Source organism: Lepidochelys kempii, chromosome 1, assembly GCF_965140285.1.
Source record: "Lepidochelys kempii isolate rLepKem1 chromosome 1, rLepKem1.hap1, whole genome shotgun sequence".
NCBI lineage: Eukaryota > Metazoa > Chordata > Testudines > Cheloniidae > Lepidochelys > Lepidochelys kempii.
The window spans coordinates 115,854,563-115,871,373 of record NC_136380.1 but is presented as its reverse complement, the minus strand read 5'-3'; the positions used below and the strand labels follow the sequence as shown (position 1 = coordinate 115,871,373).

Here is a 16,811-nt window from a genome sequence, read left to right as displayed (position 1 = left end):
TAAGTCTTTAAAGCACGATTTGAGGACTTCAATAGCTCAGACATAGGTGAGAGGTTTTTCGTAGGGGTGGGTGGGTGAGATTCTGTGGCCTGCGTTGTGCAGGAGGTCTGACTAGATGATCATAATGGGCCCTTCTGACCTTAATATCTATGAATCTAAGAGCGGACAGGTGTAGTGTATTAAATTTCTCCCCATAGGAATGTGCTACTTATGAAGCACCAGGACTGGCAGTCGTAAGTAGTGCACGTATGTAGCACATTCCTATGGGGAGCAATTTAATACACTACACCTGGGTAGGGAAAGCTGTGCCTCCCCAAACAGCCTGGCCCCCACCCCCTGTCCGCCCCCTCCCACTTCCTGCTCCCTGACTGCCCCCCTCAGAACCCCTGACCCATCCAACCCCTCCTGCTCCTTGTCCCCTGACCGCCCTCTCCCAGGACCCCCGACACCAACCACCCCCTCGGAACCCCACCCCCTATCCAACCCCCCACTCCCTGTCCCCTTACTTCCCCGCCCCCTATCCACACCCCTGCCCCCTGTCAGGCCCCCTGGGACTCCCACACCTATCCTACCCGCCCTGTTCCCTGACCCCGACTGCCCCCTGGGACTCCCTGCCCCTTATCCAACACCCCTCGCTCCCCGCCCTCTTACTATGCCGCTCAGTGCACCAGGACTGGCAGCCATAAGTAGTACACCATAAGTAACACATTCCTACGGGGAGAAATTTAATACACTATACCAGCCCTCCATACAGTTTCGGAACCCCAATGTGGCCCTCAGGCCAAAAAGTTTGCCCACCTCTGGCCTAGACGCTATTTAGGGCTTGTCTACGCTTAAAACACTGCAGCAGTGCAGTGTAGCACTTCAGTGAAGACGCTACCTATGCCAACAGGAGGGGTTCTCCCATCAGCCTAGGTACTCCACCTCCCCAGGAGGCAGCAGCTAGATCCCATTGACCGAGTGCTGTCTACACCAGGGCTTAGGTCAGTTTAACTGCATTGCTCAGGAGTGTGGATTTTTTCACACCCCTGCGCAACATCGTTATGCTGTCCTAATTTCTTCATGTAGACGAGGCCTTAATAAACTAATCAGATTGCTTCACTCTTTACCTAGAACTCCCTCTTCTTGGCTGGTATCATGGATAGAGCGTAAGCTCTTTGGGTCAGGAACTGTCTTTTTATTGTGTTTCTTCAGTGCATAACACAACAACGCCTCCAGCTGCTACCATACACAGGTGCCGGCTTCCTCCGAGCCCCATGGGTGCTCAATCCCCTGCCCTCCCACTTCCTGCCCAGTTCCACCCCCTCCCCCGAGCATGCCTCATCCCCGCTCCTCCCCCTCCCTGCCAGCGCCTCCCGCATGCCGGAGAACAGTTGATTGCGGCGGGCAGGGGGCACTGGGAGAGAGAGGAGTTGATCGGCCGGGCCATTGGCAGATGGGGAGGGCTGCCGGTGAGCACTAAGAATCCACTAATTTTTTACCGGGGATGCTCCAGCTCTGGAGCACCCATGGAGTCAGCGCCTATGCTACCATAATACAAATTAATAATAATACCATTGCTATTTACATCAGTACTCATCAAAATCCTAGTAATAAACAAGCCTATCCCATCATAAAATCTCACTTCTACCATGATCCACATCATAAATAAAGCTCCAAAGGAATACAGAAATTCTCAGGCAACCTTTTCTTCACAGGCCTGGAAAAAAAGATGGATGCTTCAGCATGCCCAGAATGTTAATATGTCCAGGTCCTGCCATGCCAAGTAGGGCAGTGATTGTAAGACAATAATCAAAGAATAATTTAATACATTAACTTTACAATGTGCTTCCTTTCCTTTTTCCATTGAGTAAGCTCATTAGAAGAGAAGTGGTTACTAAAATTTACACTGCCACACTGAGAAACACTAAAAAGAAAAACAACGGTAAAAGCAAGAGGGAAATATCCTCACTATAAAATGTAGGAGACAAATTATATTAAGAGACTCAAAGCTTTTAACTCTCACTGTAATGGCATACTGAGATATGGAATGAAATCCAGGCACTGTTGAAATCAGTGGCAGCTTTGCGATTGACTTCAGTGGAGCCAGGATTCCACCCACAGTCTGTACTCCTGTGAGCATGAGATTCTGCTAACCCTCTGTTTAGAAATTAAGTGTTCCGTGTTCAGACACTTCCCACACATGTGATTCTTTTAAAAAACCGCTGTGTGCATGTAGGATTTTTCAAACCTTTTATTTTCCTTCATTCAAGAAAGGAAGATTTCTGTCTGGCAACTCCACTGACAAAGTCCATGCAGACACGGAGCATTTGGAAACTATTTATGTTAATGTTCCAAAGGCTAAACTGTAAAGATTTATGATGTCCTTTGTAGTTACGATGTACCAGTCTGAACTATACAACAGATTTACTGCCAAGAGATGATCTTTCCTGTAACTTAGCAGTTATGGGCACAATCGTTATCAATCATCTTGTTGCACCATCTGCCTGCGAATTTTCCAAGATCTAATAATTTTTCTGACCAAGACCATAATTCCATGCAGGCATCAGAGGCTAATGTTATTACTTTTTTTGTTTATTTGAAGAAGAGACTAAACGAACATTTGCCAGAAGCATTAGTTGGAAAAGAAGGCATAAAGGGCAGATGGAAATCCACCTGAATTGAGCTGTATGGACCCTAATATGGAATAGATATTGTACAATAAACTAGGGTGATTCTACGGACTGGCTGGCTGATGGGGAGAAGGAGATAAGATTGCTCACCTTTGAGCGCCTATTTGAGTTCTAAGTAGCCATTGGGCAAGGAGTATTCGTTTATGGTGAGTGTTATGCCTGATTCTCAGGAAGAGGAGCTGACTGTCTTGCTGTAACTTGTTCTGGGCCAGATGGAGCTATGCCGATTTGCACTGGCTGAGGAGCTGGACTTCCGTGTTTGCTGGGCTTTGTCATTGCACACCGTTGCTTTTTTTAAAGTCTATTTTAGGGCTTTCGGTAGCACCCATGTGGCTCTCAGGAGGGTTAGTCTGGTCTTCAGTATGAGGAGCCACAAATGGCTAAAATATGTCAAAGTTGAAGGTCTGTCAGGCTATGCATCTTTAGTGAAAGATCTCAGTTCTCTGCATGTGCTCCTGTGTGTTGTCTCAGAGGTGGCTGATTTTGTGGCATTTTTGGCAATTAACTGTCCGTGTTTCTAGTATGTGGTAGTGTCGCTTTCATGTGATTCTTCTCTTTCCTGGCATGCAGTCCTCTAAAGGTTTCCAGATTTAGTCTGCTTTACAGAGCTAATAAAGACAACAGGAGAGTTAAAACGCCTGGGGGGAGATTGTACTTAGTCCAGTGTGGAAAGAGGGCAGAAGGGGCTTTTCCTGCTTTCTGCCCCTGGGCAAGGGCTAGGTATAGTCCTGGACCTTGCATCCCTAACATGTAAGGACCAAGGAAGTCTAGCCCCGGCAATGACACTCGACTCACAAATGGATCGATGCGGGGCACTGGTCTGTGCTGCACCCTGGGGAAAGGTGCAGTAGTGGGCACTGCTGTGCGTATTCCACAAGCACAGTGTCTCAGAGTGGCTGGTGTTGTACTTCTCCTCCATGAAGGTGCACATTTCCCGTCCTTGGCTGAGGGGGAGGGAAAAAGAAGAAGAACTTTTCAAGGATACTTCGATGTTAACCTGAGTACCAACACCCCATTCCAAGCATAGAGACATCCCATCTTTCTGAAGGTCACTGACTCCTAGAGGGGAGTGGGCAGAAGCTTCCTCTTCTGCATTTCCTTTCATCATGGGGAAGCATGACTTCAACAATCTCTTCCATTTGGTGACCTGTGTATCCTGTATAATGACAGCTGTACTAACTCTGTTAACGGGTGCTTAACCACTCTCTGTGTAAACTTTGCTGCTAACTTTCTTTCTCAATTGGCTGGTTGTCCACCTCTTCTTTCTTTTGTCATTTCTTTTGAAGGGGAAGGGAGGGAAGCCTCCTAATACCATGGTACAGTGATCTTCTTGTAAGCAGGACCCAAGGGTTTAGTGGGAAAATTCAGTACTGTGCCTTTGAGAAACCAAAGCATCTTAAGAGATGCTGTTGCTCTCTTTCAGAACATGCCCAGCCTCAAACCCCATGACTGTAGTCAGACTGTGATCTTGACCAGTAAGTGCTGATAGAAAAAAGCAAATCTTTTAACTGTGGATTTGTTCCTTGCTTCATGCGCCTGGGGGTGTGTTTCCAAGAATAAAACAAAGAGTTTGGAGCTTGCAAAAAGCATTCTTAAGACCTCCCAGAAGTCATTCAGCAAAACCAGGGAAAGCATGGAAGGGTGCATCACTCTACCTCTCCAATAGATAAATAGAAGGTTTCTCAGTTTGGTACTTTACACAAACATTAAATAACAATGATCTATCTATATATCAAGGTATTTATATAGCCCCTAATACCATAATATCTGAACACCTCACAATTGTTAATGTAGTTACTCTCTCTGTGCCTCAGTTCCCCACCTGTAAAATGGGGATAATAGTACTTCTCTACTTCACAGGGTGTTGAGACTATTAATCACTTGTCCATGGTCACACCGGACATCTGTCAGACCATGGTCTTTGAACCCAGCCTCCTACGACATAGGCTAGAAGTCTAATGACATATCAGCTGGATGTCCAGGTCCCAGTTGAGTCTCTGTGTGGGTTTTTTATCTCAATGTAAGTTATTTTAAAAAGTTACAATCCATTTTAACACCTCAAGTAATTCTGTGTCTACTTTTAAAATTATAAGACTTTGAAAATAATGGATCATCTATTCTGCTGAACAAAAATGTTTAAGAATTAAACACATAATGAAGAAGACTTTGGGATGAGATGAAAAACTATACTAAAAAAGAGGGAGAAAGAGTGACTTGTTCCATTCATGGTGATGCAGCATTAACTCCCATAAGCCCTGAAATGCAGAAGTTTACATTCTTATTGCAGTGTTAAACTCACTCAAGTTGCTTGTATTATTATTAGTGTGTACGTTACTACTCAGCAGCCTAATTATTATAATAAACTATTCTATAGAGAGGGGCACGTGCAAATTAACAATGAAATAAGAACCATCATTTTTTAGCTTTGTGACAGGCAGGGGTACTTGAATATTCAGCTTTGAAGGAAACCTGCAGTGTTTCCTGATCAAACCTTTTTCTATATACTTACTCACATACATAGCTAAATACTTTTGATATTCTGATTTCTCTGTGGCTGTTGGTATACCTCTGATTTATTCCCTGGAGGCTGCCAATATCCTACTATCTTCTACCCTCATTTGGGGTAAAATTGCATCACAAATAACTCAGTATATGTAAATGCAACATAATTTTAATTGTGCAATTTTAAATCAGGCAAAAAATGTAAATAAGGTCCCCAGTCCTTCGGGCTGACTGAGCTGCCATCTTTCTATCCTCCACCCATACGCTAAAGCTACCCGGGACCAGCTTATTCCCCAGCACAAGGTGAAACAGCCTCATGCCTACTCTAACCTACATGAGTTTGTAACCAGCCTCTGGGTGTTGGAGGAATGGCACTGAGCAGACCTTATGCCTGCTGGGGATTCCCAGAATGGGGGAACCCCCAGCTGCTATTAAGGCAGCTTTATGGCTCATTTGCAGGGAAGAAAAAGCAAGGACCTCTTCTTAAATGGTCCCAGTTGAACTTCAAAGCCTACCACCTTCCATCTGGTGTAGGTATTTACATCAGTGTGAGCTGGAGATAACATGCTGTCCTTCGAATATGACTGTGTTTCACACCCAGCTTACACAGGAGTAAATGACTACACAAGGTTCAGCTTATTTAATGGAGAATTGAGCCAAATGGACTTACTTATGTGGTTATGGGTTTTGGAACTGGATCTTAATTTTTTTCTGAAATTAAAGCTTGACTTTACAGACTGCAACAAAATTTGTCATGAGATCTTATAATTGCAAGAGCTGTAACTTTTGTCATAATCCTGATTTTCTCCAGCTCCTGATGTTCAAACCTAGTGGATTTTTTTGGGACAGTGTCATGCAAGTTTCTATGAGACATTTAAAATCTTCATCATGTAAACTGTTACAGCTCCAGTCCCTGTGCTTGAGTGCCTGACTCTGTGGGTGGGGAAAACGTCCATGTTGATTTCACAACCAGGCTTCATTGAGCTCGCTTAAAAATCATAACACCCTAGTTAGGAAGCCGGAAAGCCAGAGGGTACAGGCCCTGTCTATGTCCAGTATCCTTGATAGCATCCTAGCTGAAAACTCTCCGTACCTGCCCCCAAAATGCAGATTTGGCACCTCCAAGTGTTGGCATCCAAAGCAGCCACCCTGATTGCCTGACCCTGTCTTCAGGACAGGAACTGTGTTTTGGAGCATCTATGTACATTCTCCTAGAGTATAAGTAGCAAGCAGTGATAATCGACAAAAAAAATCATAGCAGAGGTGGAACTGAGCTTGTATATAGTGGCATGAACACTGCTAATTGTCTGGTGACCACATCATGTTCTGCAGAATGTAAGTCTTCATTTAAACAGAAAATCTAGCCCTATGATTGCTAAAATATGCAAGCCCATAGTGACCATGGAAGATTTGAATGTTCAGCAACAGCTGAACCATCTGAGCTGCCCTATTCATCTCAATGAAGTGTTAATTCTCAACCTAATGATAACAGTGTAAATACTAACATTGTTAGCTGTTTCACTGTTAATAACTTTAGTATAAAACATCCAGATGTTGTGGGATTATGGTGAAGTATTCCCACTTTTTTCTCCACTATGACACCTGCTCAACAGCAATCCCCCCGCCCTCCAATCATTTATAATTTTATTAGTATCCAGCTAATTGTTTTTCAAACTTGGTCAAGGCTATACAGAACTCTAAAATGAGCTCTACCTACAAGCCAACTTTCAAAGCCCACCCTTTTTCAGTTATCTGCCCGGGATGGGGAAACGGGTAATAATTTTTATACAGTGAAAAAAGTGAGGCGGGGGGAAGGGGGTGCTGGCCGGGGTTTCAAATCCAAATGGCTGAATCAATTTTTCTCAAACTTTCAGGAGCCAAAAAGTCATAATTTGGCTAAGGAAAAATAAATCAAAGATGTTAGCCCTAAAGGAGAGAGCTTCTGAAATGTAGAAACAAATGAAAATAAGGGATCATAATAGAAATTTAACTGCAAACTTAATTACAAAATTCCCTACCAATTGCCTGCAATAAGCTATTTGATGGTCCTTATTCTTCGTTTGATATGCCTAAGCCAACTCCAGTTGAAGTCAACAGAAACTGCATATGCATATCCAAGGGAAGATTTTGTCACATTATCATTACTTAATCCAAATTTGCTAGTTATAACGCTTATTATTTGTAATCAATCCTCTTAATCAACATACCTCTAGTTGTTGTTGAACAACAAAATGACATTTCTTGTGTATATTTCTATTATTGGTTTCCCTCTTTGGAATTGTAACTGGGTCTCAGTATGAACCTTGTTATGTACATGGAAATAGGATGCTGTCTTGTGAACAATATATCAAAACCCAAATATTACCTTGGGGAGAGGGCGAGGGTTTAGAATAATAATTAAAGCAGAAAAATGAAAGTTAACATTATTTATTGAAATGATCTTTCCTCTCTTATGTGTACAGAAAAATCCATGATAATCCACCTACATGATTGTGGTTTCATACACATTTTATACATATATATGGCAAAAGGAAAAAATTCAGAGCTATTTATTGCTTTTCATTCCAATCAAATCTCTCCAAATAAAAAAGTACACCCTTTTCCTGTGTACATTTTGTCCCTGGTGTGGGATAGCAAATAGGCAAAGCTACCTTTGTTGTATGTCCATCAGCTATTGCTACAGTGCAAAAATAATCAGCTCTTTTGTTGGGCTAGGAAGTATTAATGGAGGTGTTTTTTCAACAAAAAACCAAAACAAAACTGAGCTCCTACTTTTACGACCTCTCCTGTGGATCAGATAAACATACAATAGCCTATAGAATAGTAAAAATAGTAACACAATAAAATGGCTCAATGCCTCATCACCTTGCTTAAGATATCACTTACAGATGGACATAGAGAAGGATCTGCTTTTATGAAAAACCCTTCTTCCTAGCCTCTTCACAGCCCTACCTGTGTTTTTTAGGGGGGATTAACTATCTCCCCTTGCTCCTATCCTTATCCAATACAGAACACTTTTTAAGATTAAACATCTCTCAGTCTGCACCCTTTGTTATTTAAATCAATAACTCCTAAGGTATAGTCAATGGTGGGGGCGGGAGGGGGGGAAGGGATATCTACTTACAGAGCAGAAGCGGGCAGTCAATGTTTCTCCCTGGACCAGGCAGGACAGGGAGTCACATCCATTAACAAATATGTAAGGAGAGCACCTGGTCCTACTTGTAGAATACAGCTGCACAGCTAACCAGGGATTTCTACAGCCTGTGAAGGACAGCTCTTCTGATTTCTGCTCTGCAGCCAGTATTGTGTGGAAGCAGGCTGCTGCCTTCACAGTCTAGTGAAACCCCTCTGTATCATTTTACCATATAAGGAGACAAAAGCATCAGAAACACTCCTTCTTTTAGGATCTGTGCAGCTGGCATTCAACACTTTTTCTTCCAAGGATGTAGATTTTTTTTCTCCCCCTTCCTAACCATACTGTCTTTGTTGGCCCTCTTCCGAAAATGGCTCCCCTGCCCCCCCTCCACACACATTTGCTTTTTTAACCCCATGATGTTTGTTAGAAATGGAGCTTTGTTAAAGCCCAGTGAGCTCAGCTTGCAGAAAGAAAGGCTGAGAGCAATTCAAGCACAAACCCTTCGCTGATTTTTCTCCTCACCTGGCTGGGAGAATGAAGAATTTGGTTAGAAGTACTATAAGAATCTGCTTGCACTGGCTCTTCTGCCAGCAGTTTCACGCTTCTCTAAACAATGGATTGATTTACATTGTTTCTCTTTCTAGGTACTTGATGGATAAGGTCTCTGGTGTTCTGAGGAGCATGTGTGTATAATGGGTGCACCCGTCCATGAAGTCATAGCCCTTCCTGTTTTTTTTACCCCCTTAGTCGGGGGGTGGGGGGGTTAGGGGAAGGGAGGAAAGGTGGAGCAACTGACATTCAAAATCTCCCTTGTGTAGTTGGAAGCCAAAGAAGCAGGTTGCACACCTAGGGGACCATACAGAGAACCCTTCCAACGGCCATGTGTTAAATAAAGGGGGGACCATTAATCCCAACATAACCAGGAAATAATTTCTCTACTTCAAGCCTAGTTTCATATTTCAACCCTTCTAACAGAAACATATTAACTTAAAAATAGTGGGGGTCCTCAGAAACCTCCCAGGGAGAGACGAATTTGGATCCAAAGCTCATTAGCGGTGTTTGTTCTCTACCCTTGTGTGCAGTTCAAGTCGCTAATATTTCAGTAACGATGGACACGCTCCAAGAAGGGTAAGTTGTTCAACTTAAAGAAAAATTGCCAGGATGAATATAAACCCCGTAAACTTCCCGCTAGGAGCTACTGCTGGTGGCGCTGCAGCCCTTCCCTATGGGTGGCACATAGGTTAGTGGAAAAACAAATGAAGTGCTTTGTTTTGAATAGCATTGGTGTGTATGTGTGTTAGCAAGATTTCTCCCATGTGCGGTAAGGGATTCACAATTTTGTTGCTGCAGGTGCATCCCCCTCATGAACTTGTACAGTACTCTGCTCCATGCTTGGGATGAAATGCATCCGTAACAGCTCTCTCTCTCTCTCTCTCTCTTTTTTTTTTTTAAACAAAATCTACAACAAGCATGAGCCTGCAGTCCTCATGCGGGCAAAACACCCACTGCATAAAATGAGTGAGCCTTACACTTCTCTTAGGAATAAAACCTACTTCTTAAATGTTGTTTGATTCATAGAAATGCTAAAAGGGTTGTCTAGCCATATGCTCTTGGGACCTTTAAAACACAGGCAATGTGGCCTAGGGTATAGAGCACTGGACTGGGACTCAGAAGATTCCTAGCTCTGCCACTGACCAGTTGGATGACCTTGGGCAAGTCACTTTGCTTCTCTGTACCTTAGTTTCCCAATCTCTAAAATGGGGATAATGATATTGGCTTCCTTTGCAAATTACCTTGAGAGCTATGGATGAAAAGAGCTGAAGAAGAGCTAAGAATTACTTATTATCCTAAATTCAGCAGTTTAAGATAACCCACCACAAATCCTCTTTGAACAATCTCTGACCCCTAGAGTTACAATTCCCAACCCAGCTCCCATTTTCAAATGCCTGGGTAAAAAGATGAGCCTAGCCATGAGCCCTGAAGGTGATCAGATTTGGGCTGTATGAGATGTTATTTCTGGGTCTCTCTTGAAATAGGTTGTCAAGGTTCCTTCCCCACTCTGAACTCTAGGGTACAGATGTGGGGACGTGCATGAAAAAAACCCCTAAGCTTATTTTTACCAGCTGAGGTTAAAACTTCCCCAAGGTACAAACTATTTTACCTTTTGTCCCTGGACTTTATTGCTGCCACCACCAAGCGTCTAACAAATATAACAGGGAAAGAGCCCCTTGGAAACGTCTTTCCCCCCAAAATCCCCCCAAGCCCTACACCCCCTTTCCTGGGGAAGGCTTGATAAAAATCCTCACCAGTTTGCATAGGTGAACACAGACCCAAACCCTTGGATCTTAAGAACAATGAAAAATCAATCAGGTTCTTAAAAGAAGAATTTTAATTAAAGAAAAAATAAAAGAATCACCTCTGTAAAATCAGGATGGTAAATACCTTACAGGGTAATTAGATTCAAAACACAGAGAATCCCTCTAGGCTAAACCTTAAGTTACAAAAAGACACAAAAACAGAAATATCCATTCCATTCAGCACAACTTATTTTATCAGCCATTTAAACAAAACAGAATCTAACGCATATCTAACTAGATTGCTTACTGACTTTTTACAGGAGTTCTGACCTGCATTCCTGCTCTGGTCCCAGTAAAAAAAAAAACACCGACAGAGAGAACCCTTTGTTTCCCCACCACTCCAGCTTTGAAAGTATCTTGTCTCCTCATTGGTCATTTTGGTCAAGTGCCAGCGAGGTTGTCTTAGCTTCTTAACCCTTTACAGGTGAAAGGGTTTTTCCTCTGGCCAGGAGGGATTTAAAGGTGTTTACCCTTCCCTTTATATTTATGACATAGGTTTAGGTAGCATTTTCCTTGCTTTCCTCTTTTTCCACTAGTTTTATTTCCCTACATCACCCTCATCCACTCACAGTAGCCACAGTGCCAGCAATCTTTCAATGGTATTTCTGACTTGCTGCAAATTAATGTAATGTTTAAAATTCTAAGCTATAATGTATACTGGCTGTAGCTGAGCTATTGGAATGAAATATTTGGGGGTGGAGGGCCACATGCTGCCCTTTAGATGATAAAAGAGCTTTGGCCAAGTATTTAATCAGTTTTCCAAGTGAGAAGGGCAGAAGAACTTCTATTCGATTAGGCTCTGGTTGACTTTTTGGAGGCTTTGTGCTTGCCGTGGGACACTGGCAATGAATGGTCACATCACTGCTTTGTTTTATTGGTAATTATTTTTTAATGGGACAGCAGAATCACACACCCATTCTCTTCTACCACACCAAACCCATTGAACCCCACACCCCCGACATTCCTAATTCTCATTCCTTTGCCAGGGGAAATGTGTCGTGATTTTGATTTCCACAAAGCTAGTCTGAGTTGTACTCATATTATTTTCTTGTTATGTGTCTTTATTGTGATTTTCTTTTTTAACGCAACAAAGTAAATGACAAAACCACAGAATGATGCTATTGGCATGTGGGATGTTGCAGTTCACGTCAAGAATATTCCTGGGGCCATTTTGCAACTTAAACTAGATATTCTTGTAGTTTTAAATTTAAAAAATGATTTAGCAAGACAGGGAAATCGAGGTCCAGGCCTGCTCCCTCTAAAGTCAATGGAGTTTTGCCCTTGGACTTCAATGGAAGGAGGATTGGACTCATCACCAGTATTCTCACAGATGATTTGCTTTAATAACCTAGTAAAAGGGTGGGGGGAGAAAGCCCAGTGCAGAATTTCTTATTAGGCCATGGCCTGAACTGAGTAATTATAATCAGAATTTGCTTAAAATCTAATAGTTGTGTCAAATACTGAGAGGTGAGCCCCTACAACTCCTTTGGCCCAGAATGATTGATTAAGTGCATGCTGGGAACTGACTGTTTAATGAGAAACATATCACTTACAGAAGAGTACAACTTTACTTTACTTACACTTGACTATACTGTACTGTTTGCTTGGTGTGGATTTTTTAAACACTTCTTTTCCTATTGCTTCTGTATCACAAGAGTGTCCTGACCAGAGGTGTCTGCCTGACTTTCAGCGTAGCCTTAGTCTGCAGTGAGAACAGTCTGCTCTAGTCTCATATAAACTTGGGAATGGTCCACCTCACCCACACATAGGATAAATGTAGCTGCTCAGGCTTTGTCTTCTACAAGTTAGCATCTTTCTAGAGAAACGTATTTAAAAATTTTTCTTGCAAGAAAGGCACAATGTCCCTGATTCAGCAAAGCACCTAAACATGTGCTTAAATTTAAGCATGTGTTTGGCCAAATCAGGGCCTACCCCAGTTTCCCTGGCCAGTGTAGATAAGTCCTATATTAATTATAAAATGGTTTGCAGAATTTGCAGGGAACTGGGCTATAACCGAATTTCTGTAGGGCATTGGATAAACGCATGGTGAGGGGGCTAGGCCAGGATCTGAAATCTGTCTATCAAGATTCTCCTTATGGGCAGGGCTTAAACATCCAGATAATTTTCAAAATGCAAACTCTTCATTTTTTGAAATCAATATTTGCATGATTTATGCAATGCAAAGCAGTAGTGCTTCAAAGACATGGTCATTCTGATGTAACAGCAATGAGCAGTCCTTAAAAAGGGAGGCAAGAGGTCCACATACAATTTTATTTATTTATTTGGACTAATAATACATATGCAAATTAAGCAGCTTTCCTACTGGCAGAGTAAATAATAACGAAAAAATAACTAATTAATAAAATAATTACCAATAAAGAACTTAAATATTCACTTTCCTCCCCAAACATTTTGACCTCCAGGCCTCTCCCCTTTTCCCCATAAATCTGACATCAGAGATGAACCTTGCAGCATGTCCTGAAGTTTAAAAGACACCAGCTATTTTGTACTTGTGGGGAGGATGATTTCCAGTATCAAGAAGCCCTCATAGAGAAAAGCTCTGCAAGAAGCTCCCTTGCCTTTAAATCAGAGGGGCTCAGGCTAAATACTTCCGGTGATCACAACTGCAGCAGTATATTATGAGGAACAGGCAATTTCTCACATAGGCCTTTAAGGGAAACTTACATTTGCATATCAGATTAATACGACAGACACCTTTGCTGCTGATGGTGCTTTTGGTGCTTAAATAGCTATCTGCGGATGCAGTCGCCCAACTGGCAGAGTCCATTGCGCAAATATAGACATTAAATCGCAAATGCATTTTTCTGCACAGGTCTGCTGAAAATCTTCTAAAAATGTTAGAAGTAACTGGCATACAATAAGGATTAATTAAGGTGCAGAACTGGAGCAGCTGAGTGGAGGAGATTTAAGGTATTCGGTCTGACTTAGCTGTAGGAAGAATTCCTCAGGTGCACTGGGTGAACATGATGAACAGCACCCCTTCTTGAGAGCTGCAATATGTGCTCCTTACCATGTCTGCCTTTAGGCATCAAGAGGTACACAAGGGCCAGAGTCCTGGCCATTTCCTTAGCCTCACTGGCCACACTCCTGATGAAGCATGAAGTGCCACAGGGGGCACTAGCCTGTCTCCTGATGCACTCAGGGAGTACTACAGGCAGTATTCTGACTGGTTCATTCCTGGTTGTGTTGTGAGGGGTTGGGAAAGTGGTTCTTTCCCATGGGCTGGAACACTTGTGTGGGAAAAACAGAACTTAGTCCTGAAAGTATAAGTAGCATTAATTTCCATCCCATTGTTTGTGGACATTTTATATAGCATTTATGTAGCTTTAATCAAATTGTATTAGTTTGGGTTTTCTCAGTGGTATGTGTATTGTAGCAATTTCCCAGTTCTTGAAGTTGACAGGCATATTGGCAATTTTCTCCACTTTGGTCAAAAATACAAACAGAACAAAGGTTGAGAAAAGGGGGCGGGTGGTGGGTAATTATATGCCATTCTCCTTTCCCCCTGCTAGAGCCATGAAATTGCTTTAATTCAAAGGCCTGTGAAAATAAAAACGCAACGCTGCAAAGTTTGAAAACTGCTCAGTTTCTGGCTGATTCCATGAACTGCTGCTGTATTCTGGAAAGTTTTGTGCTATCAAATTTTAATAAAAATTCAGCAAATCCCAGGATCCATTTAAGAAAATTGCTATTTTTGGCATTAATGCTCAGAGAGTAATATGGAATCATGCAAACCTTACATTTTAGTCAAATAAGATTAAAACTGTCGAGCAATATTTAAATATTTCTGAAATTTCATCATCATGTGGGACGTTTCAGGTGTTTAACATTCCCCAAACAGATTTGGAATACAGATTCATAGACTTTAAGGCCAGAAGGGACCATCATGATCATCTAGTTTAACCTTCTGCACATCACAGGCCACAGAACCTCACCCACCCAATTCTGTAATAGACCCCTAACTTTTGGCTGAGTTACTGAAGTCCTCAAATCTTGATATTAAAAACTTTAAGTTACAGAGAATCCAGCATTTACTCTAGTTCAAACTCGCAAGTGACTCATGGCCCATGCTGCAGAGGAAGGTGAAAAACTCCTCGGGTCTCAGCCAATCTGGCATGGGGGGGGGGAAATTCCTCTCTGACCCCAAATATGCCCATCAGTTAGAGTTTGAGCATATAGATGAGACCCACCAGCCAAACACCTGGGAAAAAATTCTCGGTAGTAACTCAGAGGCCTCCCCATCTAGTGTCCCCTCACCAGACATTGGAGATATCTGCTACTAGCAGTCATAGATGGGCCATATGCCACTATAAGCAACTTCACCAGACCATCCCCTCCATAAACTTAATGAAGCTCAGTTTTGAAACTGTCATAAATATAAAGGGAAGGGTAAACCCCTTTAAAATCCCTCCTGGCCAGAGGAAAAATCTTCTCACCTGTAAAGGGTTAAGAAGTTAGGATAACCTCGCTGGCACCTGACCAAAATGACCAATGAGGAGACAAGATACTTTCAAAAGCTGGGGGGAGGGAAAAACAAAGAGTCTGTCTGTGTGATGCTTTTGCCGGGGACAGAACAGGAATGTAGTCTTAGAATTTAGTAAGTAATCTAGCTAGATATGCGTTAGATTATGATTTCTTTAAATGGCTGAGAAATTAAGCTGTGCTGAATAGAATGGATATTCCTGTCTGTGTGTCTTTTTGTAGCTTAAGGTTTTGCCTAGAGGGATTCTCGATGTTTTGAATCTAATTACCCTGTAAGGTATTTACCATCCTGATTTTAAAGAGGTGATTCTTTTTTACTTTTTACTTCTATTAAAATCCTTCTTTTCAGAAACTGAATGCTTTTTCATTATTCTTAAGATCCAAGGGTTTGGGTCTGTGGTCGCCTATGCAAATTGTTGAGGATTTTTACCAAACCTTCCCCAGGAAGTGGGGTGCAAGGGTTGGGAGGATTTTGGGGGGAAAGACATTTCCAAACAACGCTTTCCTAATAAATAAACCCAGATAAACGTTTGGTGGTGGCAGTGGAAGTCCAAGGGCAAAGGGTAAAATAGTTTGACCTTGGGGAAGTTTTAACCTAAGCTGGTAAAAGTAAGCTTAGGAGGTTTTCGTGCACGTCTCCACATCTGTACCCTACAGTTCAGAGTGGGGAAGGAACCTTGACAGAAGCCCATTAGGATTTTGCCCCCACTGCTCCCCCTTGGGAGGCTGTTCCAGAACTTCACTCCTCTGACGGTTAGAAACCTTCACCCAATTTCAAGCCTAAACTTGTTGATGGCCAGTTTCTATCCATTTGTTCTTGTGCCAGCATTGGCACTTAACTTAAATAACTCCTCTCCCTCCCTCGTATTTATCCCTCTGATGTATTTATAGAAAGCAATCATATCTTCCCTCAGCCTATGCTTGGTTAGGCTTAAATAAGCCAAGCTCCTTAAGTCTCCTTTTGTAAAGTAGGTTCTTCATTTCTCTGATCATCCTAGTAGCGCCTCTCTGCATCTGTTCCAGTTTGAATTAATCTTTCTTAAGCATGACACCAGAATTGTACACAGTATTACACCAGTTTTCAAGGTCATCCAAATCTTCTTGTATGATATTATGGTCCTCCTCGATATTGGCAATACCTCCCAACTTTGTGTCATCTAATTTTATTTATAAGGTCATCACTTTTTGTACCAGAATCATGGATGAAAATCTTAAATAAGATTGGTCCCAAGACCGATCCCTGAGGAATGCCTCACTGATGGGCTTACAATTTCACGTGCCAGTTCCTTTAATATTCTTGGATGGTGATGATCCGGGGCCCCTGATTTGATCCCATTAAGTTATTTGATTTCCACCTTGGATGTTGTAATTTCTGTTTCCATATCCTCTATTCCATTGGCCGCCCTGTCACTGTCCTCAAGCTCCTCATTACACTGTTTAAAAACTGAGTCAAAGTATTTGTTTAGGTGTTGGGCCATGTCTAGATTATTTTTAAGTTCCACCCCATCCTCTGTGTTTAGCAGGCACACTTCTTCTTTCTTTGTTTTCATCTTATTTGTATGGCTATGGAACCTTTTACTATCAGTTTTAATTTCTTTTGCAAGGTCCAACTCTGCTTGATTTTTGGCAGTTCTCACTTCC

General features: G+C 42.2%; 1 protein-coding gene across 2 annotated transcripts in view; it reads right to left on the bottom strand.

Annotated features, from left to right (window-relative positions):
* Positions 1 to 16,811, bottom strand: part of FHL2 (four and a half LIM domains 2) — a 69,788-nt gene that overhangs the window by 29,538 nt on the left and 23,439 nt on the right. Inside the window, exon 1 of one of the 2 annotated variants that reach the window (XM_073351212.2) lies at positions 8,299 to 8,597. The exons of the other annotated variant lie outside the window; for it this stretch is intronic. The gene's annotated coding sequence lies outside the window, so the exon portion shown is untranslated. Of the gene's footprint in view, positions 1 to 8,298; positions 8,598 to 16,811 lie in introns of those variants that run through there. 2 annotated transcript variants of the gene reach the window in all.